The following is a 6,543-nucleotide window of genomic DNA, read 5'->3' as shown; positions in this document are numbered from 1 at the left end:
ACATAAGTGGGATGTCCAAAGCTATAATGAGACAAACCAGGTTTGCTTTAAATAGCGTTGTTCTTGTAAACCTGCAGTTATATGTAGTATTTAGTTATACTGAATATTCCAGTTACTATAGTGTGAAAACCTTACAAAATATGTGCAAATGTTCCTTCAGTTTTAATACCTCAAACTGTTTTTTGCACTTCAGGGGTAAGGTCTGATGACATGTAAAAGATGATTGTTCAATAAAATAATTAAGTGATATCTTTAAAACAGTGATTTTTTGTTTGTTTTTTATTTTTTTTTGTTTTTAAGATATATCTCCATCCTACTCTCACCATTCTGTTCCTACTTTCACAAACATTAAGAAAGGTTAAACTTAAAATAAGTTGCCTAATGCAACAGGGAAGGGCAGTAGCTCTAGGCTAGATGAAGACTGCCCTCTCCACGCTGAACTTCCGCAGCCCTGTGTTGGGAGCATATTCATGAGATCAGCTGAGGGTAAAGAAGTAATTTACCTTGAGTCTGAGCTCTGACTAAAACTGAGCTTACGATTTTTAAAACTTTGAGGGGAAAGTAAAAACTGGAAAGACAGGAGCTCAGCTTCTGCCCAGAGTTGCATAGTCTCTCATGACAGTCCCGTCAGGATCTGGCTGCCACCCCTTGTTTTGGAATATGACAAAGAGTTGAGGAGAAATCCTTTTCCTCACTCAGGGAGAATCCAATCTTCCAGAACTGAGTACTAGTCTGGGTCCTCAAGTATTGGCACTTAGCTTTGGGAGCATGACAGACATGATGATCCACGAAGGGGCGTTGTTAGCTGTGGAAAATGTAAGGCAGTGAACTTCTAGAAGTGAGAAAAGAGCAGGAGAAGAAGTATATGGGAGACATTTGTTTGTGAACACACACAAGGTGTAGTTTGAAGGATTCTCAGAGCACTTGGCAGGAGGGAACTGTAACAGGATGGAGCGCCTTCTGTCAAGATGATAGAGGCTATTAGGCTAGCACACATTTGCTTTCATTTTATATTTATAAGGAAAACAGCAAGCTGACCATAGATCAATTGCTTTCGAAAATGAAGTTCCTCAATTATTTACAAGCAGGGAGACATTTAATACAAAACAATCCAAATTTGTAGTTTAGAAAAGTATATACTTGGGTAGTAAACAAAATAAGTACCAGGATTGGCTGGTGTCTTAGGGTTCCCCAGAGAAAAAGAACTAATAGGATGTATGCATATAAAGAGGTTTATTTTAAGGAATTAGCTTTCATTATTATGGAGGCTGACAAGTCCCAAGATCTGCAGTGGGCAAGCTGGAGACACAGGAGAGCTGGTGATGTGTTTCCAGACTGAGAGCCAGCAGGCGCAAGCCCCAGAAGAGCTTTTATTTCAGTTCTAGTCCAAAGGAAGGACTAAACCAGTGTCCCAGTTGGAAAGACAGTCAGGCAGGAGGAATTTCTCGTAGTCATGGGAGAGTTAGACTTTTTGTTCTATTCTGATTTTCAACTGAATAAATAGGGTCCACTCACATTAGAGAGGGCAATCTGTTTTACTCATGTATTCAAATGTTAGGTCTCATCCAGAAACATCCTACAGACACACCCAGAGTAATGTTTGACCAAATGTCTGGGCAACCCGTGGCCCAGTCAAGCTGACACAAAATGAACCATCACAGCTGGTAAACTTGCAAACACGCCATTATTATGTGTCACACTACTAAAATATAAAACGTCCCAATGAACCCAGCCACATTAAGGGAATGAATAAATAAAAATATTACAAAATTTGATAATCTCTTGAAATTACTTTGAAATATTTAATGTCTGGAGGTAAGGGCTTGTGAGCAGAGGGTCCTCTTTTATATTAGCTAAAAATATGGATCAAACAGAGAAAAGACAGGGCTATGAGTGGGTGGGCAGTGATGTGCTTGGAAATTATGCTGAATTATCTCTCCTTATCATGAGAAACAGGGCAGAAGGAGGCCTGGCATCAAAGTACTGACTGGACCTACATCCTGCAGGGTTGGTATTGAGGGGGCAGGTGGCCAAGGAGTGGAGTGAGTGATGTCCTCAGCAGTGACAACAGGCCAGAAGCAGTGAAAAGCATAAAACAGCAAAGCAGAGATAATAGGGGGCAAATGAAACAAGGCAAGTGTTGAACCCTGGGAGGTGAGGCAGCTTCTCAGAGGGCATGAGTTCACTGGTAGAAGACAAAAACAAATCTCTGGTAGCTGTTACCCATGTTTCTCATGATGGTGACTCGTCTCCTCCAGAGACTCAAAGGAAGTGGGAACTGGATAAATATAAGTTATACTTTCATGTTTGTGAGAATATCTTGCCTGATCCTTACTAATTTGAATAATACAGGAGAACTAAAATTGCCTTGATTAATACCACTTTTTGCTGAGATAGCAAGGAGAGAATTGGTTTGGGTACTAGACACAATATTTGGAAATCTCTGTTCAATAAACTACATTTAAAAAATGCTTTGTATTCTTGGCGAAGTGAAATTGAGAACTCAGATTGTTATCTGCATAGCTCAAACCTCTAATTCCCTTTTGCCTCAAGTATCTGGATATTTTTTGTTTTACTTAAATTGCCAACATAATTATCTCAATTTTCCCTTTCATTTTCTATGTTGAAAAGAGAAGTGACATCATTATATGGAAGTTTAGTCAAAGGGAACTTGGATCAAATGTTGAGGTTAGTTTTCATCAGGAGCACAGCTGTATTAGCAATGCCCAAAGCACAATCTATTACTGAATAATCCTGCTCCTTTGGCTAATCAACTAACACTGGAAGATCCTGGGAGAGTTTGGGTTTGACAAGTTCACGCAACTCTGACTCAAAGTTACACAGGTCCTGAAGCCATTTCTCCCTTTGCGTGTAGTTTTCTAACTTTAGAAATTATTTACCACTTGGGGATTGGAACTGATTTTATTTTAAAAGCTATTGTTTTGCTAACATATATTTTGTTGTTCATAAAATGAGATGGCAGAATGCCCACTGAGAGAGAATTGAACCCAGTTATTTCTCTTAAATTCTATAAAGATAAATCACAATTAGTTTTTGCATCACCCTCACTCTCAAAAATGCAATATGGAACACGGGTGATTCATTATCTCATTAAAAGATTTATCAAAACTTTAATGCTTTCTTTCCAGTTTGTCAATGGATCCATAATGAGAATTTCTCTTATTTCACACTTCATCATCCCTGGTCTGTAGCCCTTGTCTTGTGATCCAAAATGGAGAAAGGTCCAAAAACAGAGGCAAAGGACATACACACATCGTCAATAGTTTAAGGAAATTTCCTGGAAGCTGCCACAGGAGACTTTCTCTCATTTTTAACTTGCCAGAACTTAGTCACATCATCACACTACCAGCACAGGTGTCTCAGAAATGCACTGTGGGTGTCCATATGCCCAGCTATCATCAGAGGATCTGACTTAAACCTATGTTACTCAAGTCATGTCATCATTTACTCACAGCTTTGAAACATGAGATACATTGATTTATGTACAAGGATGTTTATCACTATTATTTTTAATAAAAAATATTAGATGCCACTTAAATGTTTCCAAATACAGAATTCTTAGATGTATTATGGTCCTTTGCTGTGCTATAATGATATGTAAACACTAAAGTCAGTTATAAAAAGCCTTTACCCAAATGGAAAATGCTTATGCTATAACATGAAAAGAAAAAAGCAGAATACAGAACTGTATATATAATATGAGCTCACACAGAAAAAAGACACGAAGGAAACTGATAGAAAAGTTAACTATGGTCAGTTAGGAAGAATAATTGGTTTTGATATTAATCTTCTTATACTACTACTCTCTAGAATGTTTTCTTTTCTTTTTTCTTTTCCTTTTTTTTTTGTTTTGAGAAAGTATCCAGATAATTTAAATGAGAAAGTAATTTTAGTGGTCTGGTAATTTGGAAGTTGAGGAAAGTGTTTCGTCTATATTATTGACATAATTGTATCAATTCTCAACTTTATTTCATCTACTGAAAAAAAAAATTCTTAGCACTTAATCTAATGAGCATGTAGGAAGAAAACAAAAATCCAAAGCTTTCTGAGAGACAGTGGAAATGCAACTGCTTTATTTATTCCAAAGCAATTCTAACATTTTATTCAACATGCAAATGGTCTGCAATGCACTTAACATTATACAATGGCAGACACTAAGCAGATTTGGGGAACTCTAGATTCTATTGACAGCAACGAATGAGCTATCTGACTCACTGTTTTTCATTTGTGCATTTGTTTTTCCCATATCACTAGCATTCGTTATGGTCACACAGCCAGGCTCACACTCAAACCGAGTTTACGCTCTGGGAAATGCTGAAAAGCATTATCATCTTCATTATTGTCATCAGGGAAAATTATGTTCGTCCATGCTCTCTGGAGTTGATGGCTGGAATGTTTGAAAACATCTAGGCATTTTCCCTCTCACCCTGAGGAAAAAAAATACATACCAGTGTTATTTTTTTTTTTAATTTTACTAATAATCTGTTTTTCCTTTGCCCTTTAGAGTTGACAAAAGCTGCATGTAATGAATGCTATTTGTACATAAAGGCAATCTCCAGAATAAGTATAATGTCACTGCCTGGCATATGAAACAGATACAGAAATTCTCCAGATCAGCCCCTTTAGTTGAACACTACTCATATTTTGAAGTAAACAAATAACCATTTCCTGTGCATTTTCGCCTCACCCCATCACCTCATCAGAACAGTGATAATTGCTTTGGAGACTCTTGGTATTCCCTCCATGCCCTACTCAGTATCCCTTGGAAAGGGTGGTCAGGACACCATTGGAAATACAGCTATAAGGTCCAAATTCCTCCAGGTTTGAGGAGAAAGGTTGTAGCAGCTTTCCTGCGCTAATTCATGAACTTTTTTTTTTTTTAATTTATTTATTTTACTTATTTTTGGCTGTGTTGGGTCTTCGTTTCTGTGCGAGGGCTTTCTCTAGTTGCGGCGAGCGGGGGCCACTCTTCATCGCGGTGCGCGGGCCTCTCACTATCGTGGCCTCGTTGCGGAGCACAAGCTCCAGACGCGCAGGCTCAGTAGTTGTGGCTCACGGGCTTAGCTGCTTCTCGGCATGTGGGATCTTCCCAGACCAGGGCTCGAACCCGTGTCCCCTGCATTAGCAGGCAGATTCTCAACCACTGCGCCACCAGGGAAGCCCCCATGAACTCTTTTGAGTTAAATTTTTTCCTCAAAAAGAGATCTTTCCTCAAAATGGCAACCAGTGTAAGTAACTTTGTACATACCCAGAGGGTTTGAAATAATGCCTTGAGGACTGTGTGGTTTTTCCTAAATTGTCAACTATAGAGTTCAAAGGGATCACATTTTGCCTCAGCTTAAGACCAACACTTTTCTTTCTTTAAATAGGATTAAGAGAATCACGGAGCCCTGCGGGCGCGGGGTGGGGCCGCCCTGGCGCGGGGCATGCTGGGACCAGCGCCCGGGTTGCTGGGAAGGGGGCGGAGCGCGGCTGTTCTGGAGCGTCTAGAGGGAGAAGTAGTAGCTGTGAGGGACGGGCTCCTCACGAGAACGACATGTTTACGGACGCCAAGGAGTCAAGCACCGTGTTGGAGCTGAAGCGCATCGTCGAGGACGTCCTCGGGCGGTCGCTGGACGAGCAGCGAGCGGCTGTACAAGGACGACAAGCTTCTGGACGACGGTAAGACATTGGGCGAGTGTGGCTTCACCAGCCAGACAGCAGGGCCTCAGGCCCCAGCCACTGTGGGACTAGCCTTCCGAGCAGATGAAGCATTTGAGGCCCTGCGCATCGAGCCCTTCTCCAACCCACCCGAGCTGCTGCATGTGATGAAGCCGCAGGACTCAGGAAGCAGCCCCAATGAACAAGATGTGCAGTGAGAGACCCTCCCCCCACTGCCCCTTCCCCCCCCCTTAAAAGATATTTGGGTGTCCAAAAAAGAAAAAAAAGAGGTTATTCTCTTAATCTCATCTGAAGAAAGAAAAATGTGTTCTCATGTTTCGCTCTCCAGTTTAAATGACTTCTCCCAATATCTGAACTCTGTGCTAACTCTAAATGGAAGCCAAGAAGCAAAGAATAATGTGCTGTTTTAAATGTAAATGGAAGATAAGATGTTGAGGGTAAATTTTAAAACCACACCAAGATATATGCATTCTCCTCTCACATTTAAATAATGCTCACATTAAATAATTGTTCCAAAGGAACTGTCAAATGAAACAGTCAGTTATAGCTTTCCCTAGCTGAGCTCTGACAACTAGAAAAGTCTAAGGCTCACAGTGAAGTTATGAAAATAATTTTTTAAAAAACTCATTTGCAAAACATGAGCAAAACCTTATTTCTATCTGATATTGGCAGAAAAATGAACAAGTTCTACAGTATTGATTAGATGACGCTTTCTAGATTATATTGATTATGCAGGGCTAGCCCAGGGAATCTAAACCACGTAGGACGAAATTGAGTTTTGAGGACCTGTGCATAAATTGCAAAGGTATAGGCATTATTGTTTTTAACTTTTATCTTAGATATCATCTTTATTTGTGCTTT

The 6,543-nt window shown here is 40.0% G+C and overlaps 1 pseudogene; it reads left to right on the top strand.

Moving 5' to 3' along the window:
• Positions 1-5,557: 5,557 nt before the first annotated feature.
• On the top strand, positions 5,558-5,879 carry LOC132365463 (elongin-B-like; annotated as a pseudogene).
• Positions 5,880-6,543: the final 664 nt, after the last annotated feature.

This window comes from Balaenoptera ricei, chromosome 4, assembly GCF_028023285.1.
Source record: "Balaenoptera ricei isolate mBalRic1 chromosome 4, mBalRic1.hap2, whole genome shotgun sequence".
Taxonomy (NCBI): Eukaryota; Metazoa; Chordata; class Mammalia; order Artiodactyla; family Balaenopteridae; genus Balaenoptera; species Balaenoptera ricei.
This window is presented reverse-complemented; position numbering and strand designations above follow the sequence as displayed.